This window comes from Lycorma delicatula, chromosome 1 (assembly GCF_047948215.1).
Source record: "Lycorma delicatula isolate Av1 chromosome 1, ASM4794821v1, whole genome shotgun sequence".
Classification (NCBI taxonomy): domain Eukaryota; kingdom Metazoa; phylum Arthropoda; class Insecta; order Hemiptera; family Fulgoridae; genus Lycorma; species Lycorma delicatula.
The window spans coordinates 363,188,830-363,214,992 of NC_134455.1; positions in this window are offsets into that span (position 1 = coordinate 363,188,830).

The window sequence follows — 26,163 nt, forward strand, 5'->3', positions numbered from 1 at the left end:
ACAAAAGTAATGAAATGTAGTAGAAATAACAAAGATGGACCACTGAATGTAAAAATAGGAGGAGAAAAGATTATGGAGGTAGAAGAATTTTGTTAATTGGGAAGTAGAATTATTAAAGATGGACGAAACAGGAGCGATATAAAATGCCAAATAACACAGGCGAAACGAGCCTTCAGTAAGAAATATAATTTGTTTACATCAAAAATTAATTTAAATGTCAGGAAAAGATTTTTGAAAGTGTATGTTTGGAGTGTCGCTTTATATGGAAGTGAAACTTGGACAATCGGAGTATCTGAGAAGAAAAGATTAGAAGCTTTTGAAATGTGGTGCTATAGGAGAATGTTAAAAATCAGATTGGTGGATAAAGTGACAAATGAAGAGGTGTTGGGGCAAATCGATGAAGAAAAAAACATTTGGAAAAATATAGTTAAAAGAAGACTTAAAGGCCACATATTAAGGCATCCTGGAATTGTCCCGTTAATATTCGAGGGACAGGTAGAAGGGAAAAATAGTGCAGGCAAGCAACGTTTGGAATATGTAAAACAAATTGTTAGGGATGTAGGATGTAGGGGGTATACCGAAATGAAACGACTAGCACTAGATAGGAAATCTTGGAGAGCTGCATCAAATCAGTCAAATGACTGAAGACAAAAAAAAACCGATTAGGCTAATTGTTGTTGGTAATTAGCATCGCTGTAAAAAAAAAGCTGACAACACACTTGCAGGACTTTCCCGTCACGGCGATGTTTTCTGATGCACGACTTGAACGCAACTTAGTTCAGAATATTTATATTTTTATTTCAATATAATATTTTTTGTACAGTTGTACGTCAGTGATGCACTAGCTCTCCTTGTGGTAACAGGAGGTACTATCGATACAGTATACCCATTTAACCACTAGATTAAATCATTTTTTGGGGTGAGGGTAATAATTGAAATTTTTTTTGTTGAAAATATTCTTAATTTTCAATTGTTAACAAATATACCTAAGAAAAATAAGACCTTAATTGGGCAAAATCTCGAGATAATGAGGGTGACTTGCTGTACAGCCTCACTCCTTTGACCTTTTAAGTTGAAAATTTAATGGCATTAATGCTTCAATACAGAAGTAATCTAATCAAGTTTGGTCAAATAGCCGATTACTTAACCGCTTTCATTAAAAAATAATCTGACAACAAATTTGTAGGACTTTCCCGTCAAGTGGCTAAAGTCGTACAACTGATCGTTATTTGTGATTCACGGCTTACACACAACTTAATTTAAAATGTTTATCATTATATTTAAATAAATTTTTTTTCGTTTATTTAATTCAATTATTCTGAATAAAGCGAGAGCGCATGCCTTATTTAATTCACATGGGTGTGGCGGTACTAGCGGCGACGGTCGGCACTAACTAAATGATTGTGATTTTATAACTTACATAGAAAAGATTTTGCTTGTACGGTAGGCAGAATGGTACTACGAGGATTAATGCACCAGGTTCCGAGTTAACCGGGCGATCGAGTTAAAGACTCAGCCAGCCAGACCGAGTTACTTTTTTATATTTTAAATATTATTAATTTATTTAATTCTACCACTAACCTGTGACGTCACAATATAGCAGGCGCCTATAACAGCATTTTTTTGATGGGGGTGCTATCTTGCAAAATTTTTTTTGTAAATATTATTATTTTTTAATTAACAAATGTGACCGAGAAAAATATGACCTTAATTATGTGAAATTTCGAGATATTAGGATGACCTATCTCAACAACCTCATCGCCTTGACTAGTTGGGTTGAAAATTTAATGGCATTATTGCTCCATATATGGAATTAATCTGCCCAAGTTTAGTCAAAAACGGTCATGTAGTTCTGGAGATATAAGGAGTGTGACGCTGAACATCCACACTTATACGAACATCCGGAAAATTTTCTTCCGTTTTTTTGGGTTCCTTATTTGTCAAAACGCCAAGTTTAAGTGAAAACCGCATATACCCAAATTGTACCAATTGCAATACAAAAGTAAACCGTAAAGGTATTAAATAAAGTGAAGAAAGTATTAGAAAAACGTCAGGGATACAAAACGGTATGCTTTAAAATTTAACATATTTTGTTTTTTTTTCCTGAATTTTAATGGGCATCGACTGCTAAAGTCATTAGCCCTCGTCACATTGTTTAAAATAAATTATTATCTCCATCAGGATCGTCATATGTAAGGGTGTAAAGGGACCCGATTTTAAAATTTGAAATAAGGTTCTAAAAAAACCATGAAATTAAAATTTCAACTTATCAATACCATTTCTTTCTTTATATATATATATATATATAATCTACCGCTTAAGTATCTTTTATCACAGCTTTAAACTTTCATTTTATAGACTTTTAAGAAGTCCACTGGCGTGTAGAAATGCAACTATATTTTCTTCATTTCCATTATCCAGATCAGCACTAATATTATTTCTAAGACGGAACCTCTTTCTGAGGTCCTCATATATGGTACGCTCTTCTATTAGATGCTTGATTGTCAGTGTTTTATTACAAACACCGCAGATTGGTCTCACTTCGCCGGTTAACAAATATAAATTTGTTAATCGCGTGTGACCGATTCTAAGTCTGGTCACCGCTACTTGTTCACGGCGAGTCAACTTAAAGTCGCTTTTCCATTTATAAGGAGAAGTTTTTACTGAGTTTAATTTTGTATTTAAACTCCTCCATTCAGCGGTCCACTTGTTTCTTACTATGTTTGTTAGGCGGTTTTTAACATCTGCCACTCTTACAGGAAATGCATCCAAGTCATCGCAGACTGTTGCCTTTCTGGCAGCTTCGTCTGCGATTTCATTACCTGTAATACCAGCATGCCCCGGAGTCCATACAAATACGCATCGCTGTCCTCGTTGTTCTAGAACGTATAAAATGGACAGGATGTTTGCAATTAGGACATCCTTAATGTTCTTGTTCCGAATTGCGACAATTGCACTTAATGAATCGGAACATATTAGCACTCTCTCTTCGCAATAGTGTTCAGTGTAGCGAAGAGCTTGCTGAACTGCAGTGAGTTCTGCCGTGTAGACACTGGCCACATCTGGCAGTTTCAAAAAGTGGGCTTCTTCATTTACATACATTGAGCATCCAACACCACGTTCGGTTTTAGAACCGTCAGTATAAATTCTAATATGTTCTTCGTAGCTACTGACGGTTGCCAAAAATTCCTGCTGGATGATCACTGCTGGTTTCTTTTTTATTTCTCCTTCAGAGAGATCCAAACTTGTATTTACCGCTGGCAAGAGCCATGGCGGTATTTCTCTAGTACAAATTGCCAATGTATCTGGAATGGCAATTTCATATTTATTTCTTAATTCGTGGTACCTAATTCCGGCTGGTCTGGAATAGGTAGCACGACGTTCGTATAATGCAGCTATGGGATGATTCGTAAACAATTTATTATTTATTATTTATTTTTTATTTGCTGCATATCTTAACAAGAGGATCTCTCTTCTATAATGTAGTGGCATTATTCCGGCTTCAGACATCAGACTAGCCGCCGGACTTATGCGGAAAGCACCTGTTGCGTATCTTATTCCGCTATTATGAACTACGTCTAACTTTCTTAAGTGCGACTTCTAGCGGATGAATATACGATACATCCCTAGTCTAGTTTAGATTGAACCGTAGTTTAGTTTAGATTGTATTAATACAATCACAATAATGTCTCTTTGTCTGAGCCCCAATTTAAGTTCGATAGACATTTTATAATTTTTAGGGTTCTTTTGCATCTATCACTCAAGTCCTGTGTATGTTATCCCCATGTAAGGGATTTATCCAATACTAGTCCTGAATATCTTACATTGTCTTTATAGTGTATTGGATTATCATCAATTGTCAACGCAAGACTTTGATGAGGAATTCTCTTCCTACAAAAGTGTACGCAGCACGTTTTTTTCTGGTGAGAATTGGAATCCGTTTTTCCTTGCAACTTCATTTAGAGCATTGATCGCTCGTTGCAATTTGTACCTCACCATAGCAGTCTTGTTGCTGGCATACACAATTGCCAGATCATCAACATAGACGCTTTTGCTGATTTCTACTGGAATGGCTAATATCAATTTATTAATGGCAATGGTAAACAAGGTACCGCTCAACGGCGAACCTTGTGGTATGCCAGATGAATATTCGCTACTGACTCGTACTTGGAAAGTACGGTCATTCATATAGTTGCTCAGTAAGACTGGCAGGTTGCCACGAATGCCCCATTCATGTATCTGGAGCATTATACCATGACGCCAGGTCATATCGAAAGCCTTCCGAAGATCAAAGAAGACTCCGACACAATGTTTCCTTTTAATGAAGCTGTTATATATAACGTCCTCTAAGCTGATCATTTGATCAGTGGTAGAATGGTATTGCCGAAAACCTGCTTGATACGGTGATATCAGGTTTTCTTTTTCCAAAACCCAGACGAGTCGATTATTAATCAATTTTTCAAATATTTTTCCCATAGCGCACGTCAAGGAAATAGGACGATAGCTATTGGGGTCTGTTAAATTTTTATTTTTATTTGGTACTGGAACAACATGAGCTTTTTTTCACTGCTGCGGGTACATTCCATCCCGCCATATTTTATTATAAAGTTCTAATAATCTACCCTTTGCAGTGGTATTCAGCTGCCTGATCATATTATAATGGATTTCATCCAGACCAGCAGCTGTGTTACCTGATTTTTCCAACGCTTTCGCGAATTCTTCCATTTTAAATGGTACATTATATGAGTAATTATACTCAGTTATTTTATTATATTTTGTTATTTTTTGATAATATTTTATCATTACTATCATTAATTTTTACAAGACTAACTGAAAAGTTTAGCGATTTTTTAATTTTTTTATGCTGTAAAACGATAATAAATTCGTTTACGTCGGTTGTAAATGAAATAGTTAAAAATCAACTTTAAAGTAATGAGAGTAAAAGAATATTTTATATTCGTGGATGAAACCCTGATACAGCCTTCCTAAATTTTTACGTTGAAAAATTCTTTAAACAAAATTTAATATTGCCAATTTACATTTTTATGCACATGATAGTTATTCTGATATTTGTTGATATATAAACTACACTGTCATGCACAAAATATGTGATTCCATTGTGTCTTTCATATAACTGAAATGACTGTTTGTATACTATACAATTTTTTTTTCTATTCTAATAAAATAAACTGTATGAAAGGATATATACTTAATTTTCAACTATTTACCCGTTAACCTAGTACTTAATTTACATTATTTAGTCGATTTTATTACTTCTAAAACTGTGTTTTTGTATAGCTTGAAATTTTATCGAATCTAACAATAACCATTTCGAAACAAAAGAGCTCGTCACTTATTATCTAACCCCCACATACACCAACCAGGTCGTTACAGGATAGATTTTAAAGGTGCGACAAGTCGGGTAGGAAATTTATTTTTGCATTACTATACAAAAGACAATAGATTGGAATGATGGTTGTTACAAAAGGGCGGTATCCCATATTAACAATAACATTGCCGGCACTATAGATCGGAGTATATATATATAACCCAGGACCGTAAAATAGTTGTTGCCCTCTGCAGATCGACTGCTCAGTAACAATCTCTCGGTTATCGAGCTTTTTTTTAGAATTAACACAAAGCAATTAAATTAAAAAAAGAAACTTCTTCACTTCATATATTTACACTTCATTATTTTATCCATTTTTCCATTTCTAAAACCACCTTTTAGATTTCATTAAGATAAAAATAAAACAAACATGCACGGTATTATAACATATTGTTTTAAATTAACATGTTTCAATATATGTTTATAATTTAATGGATAAAGTCATGTACACAGTTAACTCGGTAGTAGACGTATTTTTAAAAAATTCACCGCCCTTACATGGGTTGATCAGAAAGCTGAACAAAGTATTCTTTTGTTCAGCCCGGTTATTATATTCTTTGTTTTTTAGGTACCTTAAAAAACAGCCATAGATGACCTGAAATGAGACATCTCAATCTTAAGCTGAAGTATGTAGAAAATTTAACTGGTACCTTTTTTTACTCAGTAGCTTCAAACGTGTTATAAAAAACACTTATATTGAGAGTTAAATTTAAAATGTAATGTAACTTTTTCTATCCTTAAATTATATATTAATCATTAATCTCAACTCAGGAAGGTAAACAGCATCGATTTATTATTTATATTTTGTACATTTTATTGCTTTCACCTACCCCAAAAATTATACTAGTCTATAAATTGGGAAAACACTTACGAAAAAAAAAAACACCAATACGTGATCTTTATTCTGTTTTGTAAGGTAAATCTGAAAATGAAGTAAGTTTTTCTCCATTACCCATCAGATAATTGTTGTATTTCCTTTAGAAATGACTAAATAATATAACATTTTGAAAATTAAAAGTTTTTAGATATATTACTTCCCGTCTAGTACTATAGCTTTAGAATGGAAATTATTGTGATCGGTAAAATTTGGGTAAATGCAGTTTCCACCTGATCTTGATATTTAATCAATGTTTGGGTAAATGCAGTTTGATGTTTCTGGGTTCCTTAGAATCCAGAAAACCGGATGTAAATATTTCGTATGGTCGTATATAAGTGTATGTGTTCCTCTAAATTACCTTATATCTGTAAAACTACTTTACCGATTTTGACCAAATTTCTTTAGATTACTTATATATGGAGCATTGACGTCATTAAATTTCCAACTTAAAATGCCAAGGGGGTGAGGCTGTAGTGCAAGTTCACCATCACTATCACGAGATTTCACCTGATTAAGGTCATATTTTTCTTCGGCATATTTGTTAACAATTAAAAAATAAAATAAAAAAAATTCAAATCTTACCCTCTCACCAAAACATTTTCTAAACTAGTGGCTAAATGGGTACACTGCAGCAGTAGCACCCCTTCTCACACATAAGGAGCACTAGTGCAGCACTGACGTACTGCTGCTGTAATCGTCTACCATACCTTTTTTCTGTTTAGCCTCCATAACCACCGTAAGGGATTACTTAACAGGATGAATGAGGATGATATGTAAGAATTTAAATGAAGTGTAATCTTATCAAGTTTCAGGTAGAGCATTCCTGAGATGTGTGGTTAATTGAAACCCAACCACCAAAGAACATCGGTATCGTCGATCTAGTTTTCAAATTCGTATGAAATTAACATGTTTTTCTAGGATTTGAACCTTAGAACTCTCAACTAGGAAATCAGCTAATTTGCAATTACGAGTTCCCCACTACACCAACCCGGTGGGTTAACACGTACCACCCGCATATAGATTTAACAACTGGTGGGTTTAGCTGGGCTAAAATACAGGGTAAAAGAATGGTGCGGTTTCAGTAATTCATAGGAAGATTGTAGGGAAGTTTCTAGATGTTATAGTGGTATCCCTGAAAGCCTCCAACCCAAAAGTTTGTTTATCAGCAGTTGTAACCACAACGTCAGTTCTTGTCTTGTTGTTGCGGTGAGTTTAGTGAGTTACCATGTTCTCGGATAAAAACAAAGCAAAGTGTTTTTTATTGATGGCTGAATTAAAATCCGTAAGTTTAGTTCAATGTGCGTTTCGACGTGAATTTGGAAGAGATCCACCACACAAAAATAACATAACACGTTGGTTCAAACGATTTGAAGAAACCGGATCGGTTACGAAACAGAAATCAACCGGCAGACCAAGTGTACCGGACGAAACGGTTGAACTAATTAGACAATCGGCAATTAGATGTCCTGGGAAGTCTATCCCTCGTCGAAGCGTCGAATTAGGTATTCCAAAATCACAGTTTTCCAAAATCCAGATACTGCAGTAATTGAAACCCGATGATGGTGTAAAACGTTACAATTTCGCCGTTGAAATGTCGGATAGAATAAGCGAAAACGAATCATTTTTAGATGATATTATTTTTACAGACGAAGCTTCATTCCATGTGAATGGATGTGTTAACAGATACAATTCACGAATATGGGGCTCTGAAAACCCACACACAATTATTGAGAAAAACGCGATTCGCCTAAAGTTAATGTTTGGTGTGGTGTGATGAAAAATCGTGTAATTTAGCCTTTCTTCTTTGCTGAAAAAAGCAATTAATGGAGTTGTGTATCTTGACATGTTAACCGATTATTGCTTTCCTCAGCCGGATGAACTCGAAAACATTCATCTACTTCATTTTCAACAAGATGGTGCTCCCCCGGACTTCAGTGCATCGGTCACGGACGCTTTGAGCGAAAAATTTGGCGATCTATGGTTAGGCCGGCAAGGACCCATACTTTGACCTCCAAGGAGTCCAGACCTGACACCTTGGGATTTTTTCTTGTGGGGGTACATCAAAAGCGTTTTTTATACACAAAAAATTCGCGACCTAAACCGCTTAAAAAACAGGATTAATGAAGCGATGAGAACCGTTAACGAAGAAATGTTAACTAATGTTGGAGAGAACTTGAATATCGTTTGGACATTTGTCGAGCGACTAAGGGCGCACATATTGAAATTTATTAATTATGTAAAAATATGTTTGAGACGACAAATTTGAAAAATAAAAACCATAACCTGTAAGTAATTCTGTTTTAATTTAAAACATGTTCAAAACCGCACCATTCTTTTATGATAATCCTGTATTTACTGTTTTCAGAAAAGAGAGATAGTACTCTAGGATTGCTTATTAGATAAATTGTGGTTGAGATGATGTCTTATATTTGATGCAGTTTTGTTTTTTCTGCAATTTTTAACAGCGTAGGTCGTAACAGGCATGTTTACAACAGAAGCACAAGATAACATATAGTTTCTCTAATGCGTCATAAACGACAGATTAATGGTATTTAAACTAAGGTGACTCATAAACCTGAATTGATAGAATAGTTTTGATTACATATTCTGTATCAACATAAAAAATCTATATAAATAAAAATGAATGTTTGTCTGTCTGTATGTCCCTTATGCCTTCCTAAACCGTTCATCCGATTGCGATGAAACATTTTTAAGTTGTTGTGCGCACACCCACGGAGAAAACTGAATGTTGGTCCCGCTAGGTGGCGCTGTGGTCGAGATATTTGGAGAAAATTGCATTTATTTTCGAATTTGGGTCATATTTAGAATATATATTAGTTACGTGAAAATAAATATTTTTTACAAAAAATGGATCCGCTAGGTGGCGCTGGAGTTGAGAGATTTGGAAAAATTGTATTTATGGATCGAACAGGCTCATATTCAGAATATGGTTATGCGAAAAGAGAAATTTTTTGCAAAAAATATACCCGCTAGGTGGCGCCGGTGTCGAGATATTTACGAAACAAAGAAAGAAATATACAGAATTTCTTCTTCTATAGATATAAAAGGCAATGATAGTGCCAAGGGTCCGCTATAGACTAAAAAAGGACTAGACCGATTTACGCTACTGGTCCGATTTCAAAGTAAAGAGGGGAAATAGGGAAAAAGAGAAGAAGGGAAAAGGAAAATAAGGGAAAAGGTAAAAAGATAAAAAAGTTGAAAGGGAAGAAGAGAAATAGGGAAAAAGAGATAAAGTGAAAGGTTAAATTTTATGAAGTTCCGTTATGTTAATCTTTTTAATGTTTTACCAAACTTTCAATTGTAAGTTTTTGTTTTATATATATATATATATATATATATATATATATATATAAAACATATCATATATAAAAACAATCATTACCTTATCTACAGTCTTATTGAGATTAACGATAAGGGAATCCTCCCTAAACATTGTAAATAATAATAATAGGAGGGAAAAAATAAAGGAAGGAATCCAAAAATTTAAAAAGAAAAAATAGAAAATAAAAAGATTTTGATATAAAAGATTCAAACGAAGTAGTTTTTGCTGGAAGTATTTAAATAGATTATTGTATCAATTTGAATGACAATGCACTTCTGGAAGATTAGGTTATTACATATTTTGATAACCACAAAAATGTGGTTAGTTGTTCTCTGGTAACTGGACGGAAAAATAAAAACCAGCTCAACTATAAAGTAAGCTAGACGTTATTAAAACCTCTAAATCTAAGAAGTCAAAATCTGTTGATGTTGGTTCGAATGATAAAATTACAAATTTTGCTTGTCCCGAGAAGAGAGAAATATCTTCACATATTTCTGCCAAAATTTATACTCTCAGTAATGGCAACTAACGTTGAGAAAATTTTTCAGCCTTTAAATTTCTTTCAACCTTTATTAAATTTGGGTTGAAAAGAAAATTTGATGCGTACAGATATTTTCATGTTGTGTTCAATAAATCGGAATTTTTCTCAAAGATAAAAATCGATAAAATTCTCAAAGATGGCCACTAGCAGTTTTGATTGCACCTATTTATGGCATATCAATAGAGAGAATTTCTCAACTAAATAGGTTGAGAACGAGTTGTCTGCACCGAAGAAGGATGGTGTAAAGTGACGTTAATGGAACACGCCATCTATAACCAGAACGTGAGAGGACTTCGTATCAAATACGAAAAGCCTGCAGAAAATTTCTCTTCTGCGGTCAGATGTGGTTATTCCATAATTGCGCTCACCGAAACATGGTAAAGTAATCAGTATAAAAATTTGTATTGTTTCCTTGACTCTGCCATTTGTCGAGCCGATAGAATATTTTTTTCAAAAATTTGAGATGGTGGAACATTGATTGCCGTAGATTAGAGCATTGAATTTTTTCGGGACACTGACTTAGAATTATTGGAAAAGATTGTTTGGGTTAATATTCGTCGACCAGGAAGATAAAGGCTTTCTATCGCCAATCACTGCTTCTTTTATGAAACGTGTACAATTCAAATCTATTTCACGTCATAATTAATTTACTGAATTTTTTAGAAAATGATATCATTTTGCGTGAATTTAATTCCCCAGCTGTATCCTGGAAAACCCGAATTTTGAGCCACTATATCAAATGCTATTCGAAATTGAGATCAAAATATATTTCTGAATTTGTTGATTTGGCATATATAAATATTCTTCAAACGAATGAAAAAAATTTATGACTAGACGATCTGTTCTTGACATGATACTGTCAAATTGGACAATATATCTTGATTTTGGCGTTGATCTTTTGATCGATTCTGATCGTTTCCATCAACTTTTAGTATTACACTGAACATTTTTATAATATCCATTTTTATTCATCAACCCAAAGAAGAAATTATAAAAAAGGCGATCATATTAATTTGTACAATGATGTTGTTGCAGCTCCATGGAGTGATATATTGCTTAATATGAGTATTGATACTGCTGTTGTCGAAGTCCAACGGATTATTTTTGAAACCATATTTAAGAAGATTGCTCTGTATAAAATTAAAACTAAATCTTTTTAGTTTCTGCTTGGTTTTCCTGAAAGTTGATAAAGAAGAAAAAAGAACACACTTGGTTGCAAAATTTGTGGCTCACTTGTTCATTACTAAAGTTTCTTTGGATTGAGATGATTGATTGATTGAAAAATTCCAAAGGTTTAATTGTCATTTCTCCCTCTCCCACCCAATTCGGTTGCCTTAACGAATAAGACCAATTTTCTGTGCCGCAAACGGCTACTGAGCTTCGAAAGAGTTTAGTGACCAGTGTCCTAAATAGTTCTTACAGTTTACCTTACAGCTTGAGCGAACTAAGCGCGGTGCCATACACCACCGGCTTACGTGTCTCAATTGCACACTTGTCATATATTTACTAAAATGAGTAAATATTTTCCCCTTGGCCTCTAAGTTCAAGAGTGGTCTGGTCTCTGCCCCCCCCCCCCCCACCACCAAGAGCAGGACAGTCACATCAGGTGTTCTTTTGGCTGTTCATGCACCTCACAGACGCACAGCTCATCAGCTGCCAGGTGGAACCGAAATAGATATTGGTTTAAATTAACATGGTTGGTGAGCACCTGGGTACCTGTTGCCCTTAAAAACAAAACTCGGGGCATAACATCCTCCAGATCCCGTGTAAACTTTTAAAGGAATCTTCCCTTAGTCATGGTGTCACATTCCAGCTGCCATGCTTCCATCGAGAGGCTCTGCAGTCTCTTTCGCAGGCGGGAGATGGGCAAGTGAACGAAATTTAGATCCGGTGCATTGTTTCTTTAAGGTACCGGTCCGGCCCGAAACCGCATCCCAAATACCTCGGCCTCCCGGCCTCTTCGCAATCTCTACATGGCTTCCCGAACTTTAACCACTAAATCGATTGGGAGAGCATTTCTCAATATGGTGGTAGCTTCATAGGAGGTTATTTTAAAAACAATAGTGCATACAATTAAGGCTCTGCGCTGGGCATTACTTAAATTTTGAACAAGTGCTCTATTCATATCCAACCTATGCACCCAAACGGGCGCCGCGTAAATGGTTATGGTTTTGAAGACACCTCGGTACATTTGACGGCCAGACAAACAATAGTCCTTCCGTGCAATACTCCTGAATTTGTGCAGGGATAAACAACATTATGCCTTTGTGAAGGTAATCTGCCATCAAGATGATCTACCGTCAAAGTTCTGGCAGTTCATATCGAAAAATAAATCTGTTGACAATAATACATTGGTATAAGTAGTTAACGCCAAAAGAATTTGTTATCTAGAACTGAGCAGTAATGCTTTTGAGTTACATTTTGAGACTGTTTATCAGCGGTTTGTTGTTGCGGACGACAAACATCTTTGTTCTCTGTGGCAGAGCATTCAATTACAATCCTCACAGCACGAGATGTGCTGCTATCTGCGATCCACGAAATTAATTGAAAATCATCTGTTGCCATCGATGGTATTCCGGCCTTTATAGTGAAAGGTTTGAGAGATATTATAGTACCTATCCTTTCGTGAAGAATTTATTCCTGAAGTCTTGTAAGTGGCTTTTTCCCTACCAGTCGGTCCATGTTATTCCTATTCCTAAAGCCGGTTCTCCCTTCTTGCAGTACTTCCGTCCTATCTCTATTTTCCAACTTTATCTAAAGTCATCGAGATTATAACATTAAAAAATAATAACATTAATTCTGGATTATTTAAAGCTACATATAATGTTTCATTTCATTCGCATCTTAAAATAATAGTGTAGTCCTGTTTGTATCTGGTTATGTAGGTTATTCAGTTTGTAAATTAGTCAGATAGCTAGTAAGAATGTAATATTGCATTTTACCGCCTTAAAATGCAGAATTTTTTTATAATATTTTTATGGTTTGCTGGATTGGAAATTACATTGAGCTCGGACAGTCAATTTTAAATTTATTGATGAAAATCATATTGTAATCCGCTAAAATCAATTAATAAGCTTTAATTCGAGTAAAACTTGTAGATGGCCTTTTATGTAAAATATATTATATCGGAATAACAGACGACAAAAATAAATTATTTCAAATCTCTTGATACTGTTATGACAACAGACAAAAAGAAAGTAACCTATTAGATAATAGATATCTTGTTTGTGTTTCTATATCTATGATAAAAAAGAAGATATTGATGGAAGAAAACAAATATTATTATTGCTTTTTTCAATAAATATTTTTACTTCTCTATCGACCGTATAAGGAGATTAAATATTAAATAACTGTTTTAGAAAGGAAAGATAATTTGAAATTTTAAATTAGATAGTAACAGAAAATAAATCAATTTCTTTTATCATTTTATGTTTTTTTTTTTAATAACAAATAATTATTCTAAAAATTTTATTGGCTATATTGGGAAAATATATTTTCATTTAAAAATGTTATAGTATTGAGAAATACATTATTTCATTATGTATGTTTTGCTCTAAGAATCTACATTTAAAAAAATATGTTGTCAAAAATTGATATAAATCATTGTGCCTTCTTGTTGGAGATTTTTAATTTTCTTCAGTCAACAATTATAAAAAATATTTTTCTATAGTAAATAATCTAATACGTAAAATTTACTTTATCTTTTAAAACAAGATTTTTTGGTGATGTTGGTATTGAAAAAGGAGAAAATGTTGGAGTCAAAGGACAAATCGTTGTTAAGTGTTCTATATAACTCTCTGACACTCTCTCTCTCTCTCACTAACGCTTCCTCTAATAGAACATATGTATATACTTATTAATTACAAGTTATGTAATGAAATATGAATTACCTAATACTTTATTAGCTGAATAAAAATTCGGGGGAATGAATTGCTTCTTTTTTTTTTTAGTAAAACTTTATTACTTCTCTGTTTTAACACAGTTTTTGAAGTTAATTCTATATCTTATTATTTTCACTGTTTGACCTACTGTAATCAAGCTTCAGGGTTTCAATTTACTTTCCAACTCATCAAAATAGCAGAAAGAGTTGGTTGTTTTACTCGTTTATTTTGTATGAGGCAGCTTTAACTTCCCAACGTCGTATCTAATTTTAGCTTTTACCCTCCGAACTTATCTTGAATTTATTTTGATGTTAGGAATGTAGTCGTGATGTAAATTAAATATAAAAAGTAAATTTACCCAAAAAAAGGCTATTTCTTAATCATTTTAATGTTTTTAATATTTTAACTCATGGTTGAAAATAACCCATTTTAAAAATGTGTTGAATTGTGTGGTTCCAGGTCAACCGGGTCAAGGTTTTATTCATAGCAATGGTCTTTCTTTTTCTCTTTAGCCTTCGGAACCATCATAAGGTATTACTTCAGAGAATGATTGAGGATGAATCTACTTGAAGTGTGGTCTTGTACAATCTCAGGTTGACCGTTCCTAAGATATATGGTTAATTGAAACCCAACCACCAAAGAACATCGGCATCCACGATCTAATACTCAAATTCATATAATAATAACAGCCTTTACTATGATTTAAACTTTATTTTATTTAATTATATACTGCATAACGATGTTTTGTCCTTCATTTCTATACCTTGTTTTCTTTTTCATTTTTTTTAGTTCAATTTATTTATATTTGGCAGTCGTACTTATTAATTTTTATAATTGTTTTTATTATTGCATGTATTTGCAGAATTATGATACGTAATATTTAAAAGAAGATAATAATAACATGTACGTCATTTATAACAAAAATTTTAATATCAACCTTATACTGCATTTAGCATGAAAAGGGCTGTACCACTCACTGAACATACACCTAACTTCTAAATTTCTTTAATTATATTTAGTAACGTATCTAACAAAACTAAATTTAGGAAATCGAAGAACATTTCCTGTACTGAAGGATACAAATGTAGTTAATTCATGTGTTTTTTCTTTATTTTTTAAAATTATTCATATAATTTTTTAGTATTCATGCAGTTTGTTAAAAATGTTATTTTTTTATATAAATTTGGAACGCTATATTATCGATGAATCAGGTGACGACAAATTTTAGATTATTAATATTAGTGTTTATTGTATCCTTGAAAAGTTACTTGCTTTTAAATGGATTTGTGGATACTGGTGTTCTTTGATGGTTGGGTTCCAATTAACCAAAAATCTCAGGAGCGGTTGGCCTGAGTTTGTTGAAGACTAGATATTTACCGCTGCCTTTATACTTACACGCTAGACCGCGAACAGATGCTTTGGCATCTCTGCAGAGTATTCTTGACAATAACGTCACTATGCTATTACTTTATAACCTGGTATTATATAAATAAATAAAAATAAATATTATACTGGTAATGTTTTTTAGTGTAGAGTACCTGAAGCGTCCAAATATATATGTATATACTAACATAGCAACAGTCCTGCATATTTTTTCTTATCATTTGTTTCATTTCATATTCCCATTTAGAATACATTGGAGATATACCCGAGGACGAAAGTAAGCTTATTAAGTTTTATAATTTTTAAAACGATAATTTTGAGCTTAAAAATCATTAGTATATTATACGATTTTTAAGACAGATTCAAGAATACCTTTTAATAGCTGGAGCATTCATTTTTGGGTTGTGATATTCAGATAATTCTCTAAAAATTATCTAAGTAATAGCGTATTAATTATATCAATGTGATTTAATGTATTAACTACTTATATGTTCTATTGTAATAAATCTTGTCAATGAAATACTTTAATAATTTGTAATAATTAGAATATTAATTATTGTGGTACTATTTATCATTTATGGAATCGTTATAAAGATCTTATTTAATATCATTATTTACCGTAATGAAACAAAATAATTTTTGAAAGGAAAAATGCAGTAAATTTCGCCTTTTTAGCCCAAAATTCTAAAGAACGAAAAACCATATTTCGTCTCTTTGGTTGAAATAAATAAACAAAGTAATTACACACAGTCAGGGGAAAATGAAAGTTGTGGTTTTAAACTAATGATACAAAAATAACAAAGGGTAAAAAAAATAATTATATATACTTTCTTTTATAAAAAAGTAATAAATAAATAACAAGAAGGGAAAAAGGCTGATTATGCTTTAAGTTTACCAAGCCTATTTAATCGCAAATTTAAAAAAAAAGAGAAAAATATTCGTGATAAATAATATAAAAAAGGATTAGTAATTTAAAAAAGAAATAAAATATTTACTGCTATAATCAACAGTCCATTTACCTTAAATCCTATAATTTGTTATAACTGCTATTTCTCAAACAGAAATGAAAGATTATCAAGATTTATGTAAAAATAGTCGTTTAAAGTTAATATTTATATTTACAACGAAACATTTTCAGGGAATAATCATAAATATTTTAATTAGCTCAGTTTTTAAGGTATTTATGTAAAGAAAAATCTTGATTGCATATTTGTATATTGTTTAATTGAAAAAAAAATAGTGTAGCGTATTCGCGATTCGACCAGGATACTGAGAGACAAACAGCCTAAAAATTTCTTATAAATGTAATTTATTACCCTAATAGAAAACAGGCGGACATACGGTCCGCTACGAAAATGTTACAAGGTATATGTTTCATTACATATGATTTTTTTTTACATATTTGCCAACTGTAACTAAATAACGTTCATGAATTTAACGTACTAACAACAACAAATATTTTACAACGAAAATCTTCAAAATCCTGAAAATTTTTAGCTGCTTCTTGACTGATTTTTTTAACACATCTCTAACCCCAATGTTATCCTTTTTTATACCCAAAACATAAATATAATTTTAGATGGATCGTTTGTATAATGAAGTATAAATCGTTCGAACGAATCAATCGTTCGTGCACTGCGCGCAGCTGCCCGGCGCACCACGTAGTCCGCTCTGCGCCAATAGCAGCTAAAATAAAAATGTGAACGCATACATCAAATAAACAAACCCACGCGCCCCTTTCTCTTTTGTAGTGAATGAAAGACATACAAACAAAGTAAATAATAATATAAAAATAAAATATAATATGAAATAAAATAATAAACTAAAAATAGTAATGACAATAATTAAATATAACATACAAAATAGTAGTTCAAATAAAAAGGAGAAGATTTGTTTAATGACAGTTAAATTATAAAACTCAGAATACGGTCAAATTTATTTAAAACGTTATAACGGCTGATATAAACTAAAATTGCATTAAAAACAAAATTACAACAGAACATTTTACGGTTCATATAATTCACTTTCTGTAAATACTGTTACTTTAACTGTTTGCAACAGAACTTTTCTACATTTTATGAAGGAGTACAATACTGTAATTTTCACTCTTATTAACAAATAGCTCATCAAACAACTTCCTGCATTCACCTACTGTCCACGTTGGAATACTCGTGAACTACTCTTCACTCGTTGTTACCACAAGCTTACTGATATCGCCGTCACCACAACCGCCTCGATCTCAAACCAGTGGAACTACATTGTTATCGCTTTTATCACGACTACGCTGAAGATGGCCTCACAGAACTACTCACTATTATCGCTGGTACCTTGTAGTATTTATATCCCCTGACGTGCAGAACCAGAACCCGTTTTATCCCTTTTATTGTTAAAGCGTAATGATTTTCATCGTCAGCTGCCTTTTTTTTTTATATAAATTTTTTTCCGGTCTGGTAACCCTACTGGTCGAACAACAGCTTTTGGAGGTGCCATTTTCTGTATTACAAAGAACAGATAATTATTAAACGGACCTGTTATTCTGAAAAAAAGTTCCTTTTAGTTCCTTCTGGACTCTTCTTTTCATTATTATTTTTTCATTCTTTCTTCTTAATTGGAAGACATTTGTTACCTGGTCCGTTATCGTGGTCTTGTTACAATATCATTAATTTTATTTCAATATAATTTAATGATGCGTTATTGTTTTTTTTTTAATTGATTTTTATTCCTGTACTCCCAAAGTACACAATATTAAGTCACGTTTTACATTCCTTTTACAGAGAAGGAAATAGAGCATTTTTTATACTATTTTCAAATTTGTGAGCTCAGGAAAGTTATTTCACATAAACCTTTATGAAATATTAAAGTTATTTGTTTTTTAATGGTTGATTATTAACTAAAATGTTATTTTACAAATAAAAAAAAAAAATTTTAAATTAACTTAGTGTTATGTAATCCTTTATTGTGACATATATATATATATATATATATATATATATATATATATATATATATACATATATTTTTAACATTATGCCCATGACTACGCGAAATTTTAATTAACAAGGTACTCATAGTTTGACTTAATAGTTAGAGAATGACAAAAAAGTGACATGTCAACTTCTGCTGTCACGTTACAGGATTGTCTTGATTTTTTTAAATTTAATTTTATAATTTTAGTGATATTTTGAAAAAAAACTACTGGTTAGATGATTATACATAGCAATATAATACAATAATATTAAGCTACGATTAACAACCTGCTTTTACCGGTTTGAAAGGCTACAACTCTAATTGTCAAAGCGAGAGTCAATACGCTTTAATTCTAAGACTAGTAAAAAATTATATGAAATTAAAGTTAGTTTTATTTTTTTAATACTTTTATTTATAGTCGCATCAACAATTAAAGTCATTAGCGACTTGTCAGTGTAATGTAACTGTACCGGTAAAATTTTTGTCTTGAAAAAACTCAGGTCGACTGCTCCTGAGTCGTGTGGTTTATTGAAACGTAACCACCAAAGAATACCGGTATGCATGATCTAGTATTCAAATCCAAATAAAAGTAACCTACCTTTATTAGGATTTGAACCTTAACACTTCGACTTTGAAATCAGCTGATTTACGATGACGAGTTTACCACTAGATACACCCTATGGGTTAGAAAGTTAGTTAATTATATTTAAAATTGTTACTAGTTTGGTTTTTTATTAATTGAAAAAGAAAAATTTAAGTAACGGAAAAAAATAAATAAAAAGAAAATATAGACGTTTCATCTTATAGAAATGTTACTAAAATTTATGCAGTAGCTTGATAAGAAAAATAAGTTTAAGAACTGATGATGTAGAACATCATAAAATCATTCCTAACATCAAAATAAATTCAAGAAAGGTTCAGTGGGTAAAGGCCAAAATTTGATAGGACGTTTGGAAGTTAAAGCTGCCTCATAGAAAAGAAACGAGTAAAGCAGCTAATTCTTCAACCTATTTTAATAAGTTGGAAACTCTTCACCCTATTTTAGGCGTTTAAAACAACAAAAATGTGGTTTCCTAGACATTCTAAAAAAATATGTTTCTTTACAACAGTTGATAAACTTTCTAATGAGTGGATACCGCCAAAGAAAAACCACCATTCAAGGATAAATCCAGATATTAGGCAATGGTGAAAAAAGAGAAGAGTAACTGGCTCTCAGTTGTCAACCGAATAAAGAGTGATTTGTTTGTTACAATGTTTGTAAAAACACTAAGATAACTAAGATACACAACACACTAAGATAACGATAAAAAAAATGTCGATATAACGTTTGTTAAATTACTGATAAATTTAAAGACTATACTTCGTTATAGGTGGCTATAAATCAAAACGATTAAATACGATTCTGTGGTAGTTTCTAGGATTGGCCCTACGGCGTATTGATGCTCCAGTATTTTGGAAATTTAAAATGTGAAAAAATTTAAAAGAATAGTTACGATATAATTAAGTAAAAAAAGGAGCAATGTATTCATTTTTTGTATTATTACACGACTTAGTATACTATGGCAGAATGTTAGGAGGCCGTGTACAAAAGCAAATTAATTTTTTGTTCGGTTGCTAGGCTCGATATGATATTTTTTCTGTTGACATAGCTCTCAATGAAAACTCCATAACACCGGAATATTTCCTCAATAATTGTATTGTATACAGAACTATAAGAAATTTTAATTTTTATAAAAAATATGAAGAAGAGACTTACTGATAGGAGTTAACACCATATCGAAAAGCAACAGAAGGATGTGATTTTGTGTTTATTAGAGTTTTGTATAGATTGAATTTCCGTTGCAGGATGGTATTGTTATGGTTTTAATTATCACTACTATAATACTGAGACTAGTCCAGATAGGTTGTGCCAATAGTTCAGTAATACTGGTAGAAAATTGATAATAGATCACTATTGTGTTCTTTTATTTGGTGATGTAAATGTAGCAGATAACTGAAATAATTTTTCTTTGAACTGCAAAGTATATTTTTATCCGAGGAAGAAAGCACTGACGCTCTTTGACTTTACTGATTATCTTAACGCTCTATAATTACACTATTTCTAATGATGATCATTTGTCTAATCGCAGTGATTCCTAAACTGTGCGCCGTGGTGCCTCGGGGAGCCGCCTCCTCTTCCCAGGGACGCCGCGAAATATTGTAAAAGCTTTATAATTAATTGAACCAGATAAATAAATTATAAATAATTATAATTATTAATTTAATGAAAATAAAATAAAAAAAAGAAGATTCGCGAATTTTATTTATTTCTATCTCTTACTTACGAGTGGTCATACTTTCACGTAGGGTGGGGCGCCATGGAAAAACTTTAATTGAAAAAGGGCGCCAAAATTGGTTTCCAAACTCGGAAAAGTTTGGAAACTACTGGCTCTAATGTTTATTTAATGTTCAAGTCCTTGCACAAAATGAAACCAAATAACTTATTTACTCCTTGTTCATAATTGACTGTAGATGCAGTAATTACTGGCGTTGATGAGCGGCAAGTTTTTGAGTATCAGATAATTACTCAGTTTTTATAATGTCTTGAAAGAAGTAGACTGAAGTACGGTCTTATAAATTATCTAATGTGAAAGGAGCTGCCTGATAGTTTAGTGTGAACATAACATTTATTATTTTTATGTAAATTCCCGTAAAAATTGCGGCAGTCTAAGAAATATCAAACCTGTTATTTTATGAAATTGTGAAATAATATTTTGTTATTTAAATATTTTTTTATTTATAAAAAAAAATGCTACTATAAATGAGATAGATAGTTTCAGAAAACCGGTTTAATGCAAATGTTCTGATCATAGGAACACAGCCAAGATACTAAATCAATATGATAAAGGAAAAAGAGATAATTGAATGTTTACATGTAAGTTAAGATATTTGAGAAGGTTGTAGATGAATTTATGTGTAACTTTTTACGTAATGTTCTTATTTCTCACCATTATGGGTTTATGGTCTGGAGACAAATCTTTATGATATGATGTCTTATGGCTCCTGAAGGTAAAATTGGAAACAAATCCCCAAGCTATATCTTAACTTCATGAAAGATTCGATGTAGTACCACATGAATTTTATTAACTAAGCTTTCAAATTATTGCATTAATGAAGCCGTGTTGAAATGGATCCAATCTTATCTTATTGTTACAATTTTTATATCAAAGCAGCTAGAGAAGTTTTTAAAAAGTGTATTATCACTTCAGATGTACCAAAATGTTCCAGTATAGAGCCAATATTGTTTACCTTGTTAAAAGATTAATAAATAAATAAAAATTAAAAAAAAAAAAAAAAAAAATTGAAAAATTAATAAATAATTTCCTCATATTTCTTTTGTTGTGCTTGAAGGCGGTATACATTAGGCTATATCCAATTTAAATTGCATGCCAAAACCAGGTAAAAGCAAATGTCATGAACTATTCTAGTAAGTCATATGCCCAATGAATATAAAAATTTCAGATAAAGATATGCACTGTTTATATACAACTTGTCATTTGAATGACAACTCGATTCAAAATTTCACTACATATTACGTAAAACGATAGTATAATAATTTCTAAAACCAGAGGAATCTAGAACTGCTTTGATGGTTTACTAGTTATTTCCATTCTGAGTATACGATCCTGCTCATACAACCAATTCTGGAACATTTCTCAATAGTTTGGAATTATAATAAATTCAACACCAGTCAGGCGACTGTTGACAAAGTTGAAGCGGTTCGAGGAAGGCTGTTTTATAATTTATGCCGATGTACTTTCTTTATGCATGATTCTCCATACGAATATAAGTGTTAGAAAACTGCAACGTTAAGAAAAGATTGCATCTTTACCAACTACTATTTATATATAAAGCTAATCATTGGTAAAATGGGGTTTTGAAGACAAAAGAAATCATACCTCCCTTAACAGGTACAGCATCGAATCGATATAAAGTAGTCGATAGTCCTCTAAACATCACCTAAACGTTTTGTCTGAAACAATTTTTGATATGACCAACCCTTACGGAAAGGACTGAGCAAAATATTGCTGAAATTGTAAGAAGATAAGGCTTGTCGTATGCTAAATATGTAAAACGTTTTTTACACATGCAACCATTGTCGATTTGAGTAAATTTAAAGTTTTTTTAAGTTTAAGCTAGAATATTTTTTACCTCGTCTAGCGGCTGATGAGTTGTGTGTCTGCGGGGAGGTCCAGTTGAACGAACATCTAATGTTCGACTGCCCCGCTCTTGGGGGGGCCAGATGCCGGGCCACCCTGGAACTTAGAGGTCAGGGGGAAAACTGGCCGCTCATAAACGGCGAGTCAATATGGCGAGAGCCGCATTGTCGGACCGTGTGGGAGTTCCTCAATGAGGTTGCGATGTTCAACCGTCATCGTCAGATTGGTTAAAATAAACGAGATTTTATTGATTCCTATAGCGTGTCTATGGGAAGTCTTCTTTGAAATAATGGCTGCCATCAGCCAGTAAAAGCTCCAAGCGTTTAAATGGTGGATAGGCACTAGCGACCGAGGCGTAGCGGCTTAAATTGCCGTCTTTTAACATATAACTTTATAGTTTTTAATTTTGTAACAAGGGGTGCGCCTCCCCGATCTAGTTTTAATGTGGACAAGTGAGCGGTAGGGACTCATAAGCGGCTGCTGTACGGTATCCAGCTTAACCGCTCACGCAAGTTAGGAGCTCACTAGGAGCATTTAGGAAAACAGCTCAGGATTTAGGAAAAAACAGTAGCCGTTTTTTGGCACGGAACATTTGGTCTATGCTCTAGGGCGACGGAATAGGGTGGTGGCGGGAGAGATGCCAGCTAACCAAACAATTTACCTCTACTAAGCACCGGTGAAATCTAGTTTCGCCTTCCGGTGTGCCGAAAGGGACTTTCTATTCTTTAAGTTTTATTTTTTATTTAAATAATGAATATTAAATTAGTATGGTAAATAAAATGTTTATGTGTATAGGAGTGTATTGAAACTTTATATATTTGTAATAATATTTATCGACTTTTGTACTAGATAAACTTACCCCTATAAGAAATGACCTGTTAAGATGAGAGTATTAAAGTGTATGCACTTTAGAGTTGGTCATTCGTTTCCTTGTTAAATGGTTACAATATGGAGGTTGGAGGTTGAAATGATTGTAAGGAAAGATGTGCATGTCAAAACAATAATTATTTTAATTTTTGCTATTACTATTATTATCATAGCTAATTGATCTCAAGAAATCTTGTGAAAGATTACTCCTAAATTTCCGAAAAAAAAATTTAAGCTACTTTAATAATAATTCAAATAATAATAATAATAATAATAGCGTCTTAGTGTTTCATCCTGAGGTCCTCTGTTCGAATACCTGTCAGGGAATGCATTTTCTATACTCTACAAATATCCATTCTCATAGGGTAAAATGATCAAAGAGTTGATGCCCGTCATCTCAAAAAGAAAGAATAAATAAAAAAAAGTTAGTAATAATATTTAAATTCCACATGTAAAAGTTAATATATTTTACACAATGCACCTTTATCGTAGTGTGGCATAAAACACTTTAAAAATGGTTATAAGATACATATAACAAAATATAAGATACATTTTAAAAAGTCAGAATCATTTAATCCTTTGCAAAGTAGTTACGAAGAAAACTCCTTGTATTGAGATTCAAAATGAGATTACATTCAACAAGCTTGTATAAAACCTCTGCAGTAATATGGCTGTCGATTTTCTGCAAATTGCAGTGTTTTATGATTGTTATATAACAAACATGTGATCAAAAAATACTCTCTCTCTCTTTTCCTGTTTAGCCTCCGGTAACTACCGTTTAGATAATTCTTCTGAGGATGAATGAGGATGATATGTATGAGTGTAAATGAAGTGTAGTCTTGTACATTCTCAGTTCGACCATTCCTGAGATGTGTGGTTAATTGAAACCCAACCACCAAAGAACACCGGTATCCACGATCTAGTATTCAAATCCGTGTAAAAATAACTGGCTTTACTAGGAATTGAACGCTGAAACTCTTGTCTTCCAAATCAGCTGATTTGGGAAGACGCGTTCACCACTAGACCAACCCGGTGGATGATAAAAAAAAATACTATAAAAATGCTGCTGATAATTATCGGTAAAGAAAATTAATTTATGCCATAACTGTTGCTCCTCATTTCGCTAGAGAAGATTTTGGAAATGTACTTAGAATAAGGTATTAAAGAAATATTAGACAATTTTTAAATTTACCCTAACTTAACGGTTGATGATGTTTTGTGGGCATAATTGAAAAATTAGTCTATTTACTTTGCCGAGAATTTTAGTATTATAGTTTGCTTCATATAGTTTTATTAAAAACTTTGCCAGTCGTTTGCCGCGCTCAAAGTGAATTTTTGAGCGCGGAATGTCTACAAATCAACTTTTTACTACAACATCTTCAGTTCCTGAGTTTCAAAATTTTCATTTAAAAAATATCTTCCCCTTTTCACCAACTTAAATATGGAATTTTCCAAAATTCTTCGTTAGTAGTATATATATAAGTATATATATATATATATATATATATATATATTTATATATTGCACAAGACCGGTATAACGGACCTGAATAACGGATTTCTACCAATTAAGAAGAAAGTAATAGAAAATATAATAATAGGAGAAATCCAGAAAGGAGCTAAAAGAAACCCTTTTAATAAAGGTATAAAGTCCATTTAACAATCGTCCTTTGTAATTCTGCCCCCTGACACACCTAAACAAATACTCTTCCGTCAGAAGAGTTACTGGACCAGGGTAGGAATTTCATATGAATATGTAAAGGCGGATAATCATCCTCATGTTTCCGATTGGGTCCGGTCCGTCGGATAAAGAGGATAGGAGTATAAATACTCCGGGAAAGACCAGTTGACAGTCAGTCTGCAAGATGTGTCTGCTACGTCAGTCTGCGAGAAAGTACTACGCTAGTATTTTTAGTGAGGAATTGCTATGCGAATTTCAAGCGAGAGTATTCTGAAAGGAGGTCAGTGAAGAAGTGAAATTCTAGTGCAGTTCCGACGCAATTAAGGTGACGTTGCGAGTAATTCCAGTACTCGAAAACAAAAAATGGTTCGGTGAATTACTGTTAGACCATGATTGGATGTACTAAATTTCATTCGTAAATTGTTAGAATAGTTTTATTGTGAACAACAAAGGTGTTTACAATGAAAGAACTTTATAATTGTCTTATCTATTGTAGGAGTACTATTGTTGTTAATACAAGATTAGTTGTTAAAAGTGTTAAGATCGGTCATGCTAATGTCTTTTGTCAATAGGATTGGATTTTTTTTAAAAATATTTAACTACCTGTGAATAAATCATGGAGATTACTTTAAATTCTGTTTTGTATGTAGTCACTGCCTGTTAATGTTATTATTGTGGTTGTGTTACTATTCTTATTAATGTCATTTATTATTATTACTGTTGTCATTATTGTTTTTATTGATTTGTTTTATTTTATTTATGTTCTTAAATTTATAAACTGTAATTATATAAACATTTTTAATTGTTAATCTCTCAATATCCTGATGAATTTGTGAACACGAGACAATATACATATATTTTCAAAATATTTAAATTAGTAAGATAAAACAAATAACACAGTTACAATCACCAAAAAAGGTTTTATTGACATAAGTAAGAATGTTTGTATTTAAAATGATACAGAATAAAATAACTTAGTAATATAAAAATGAAACTGTTATATGAAATGTAGATTTAAACTGTGCTATCTTACTAT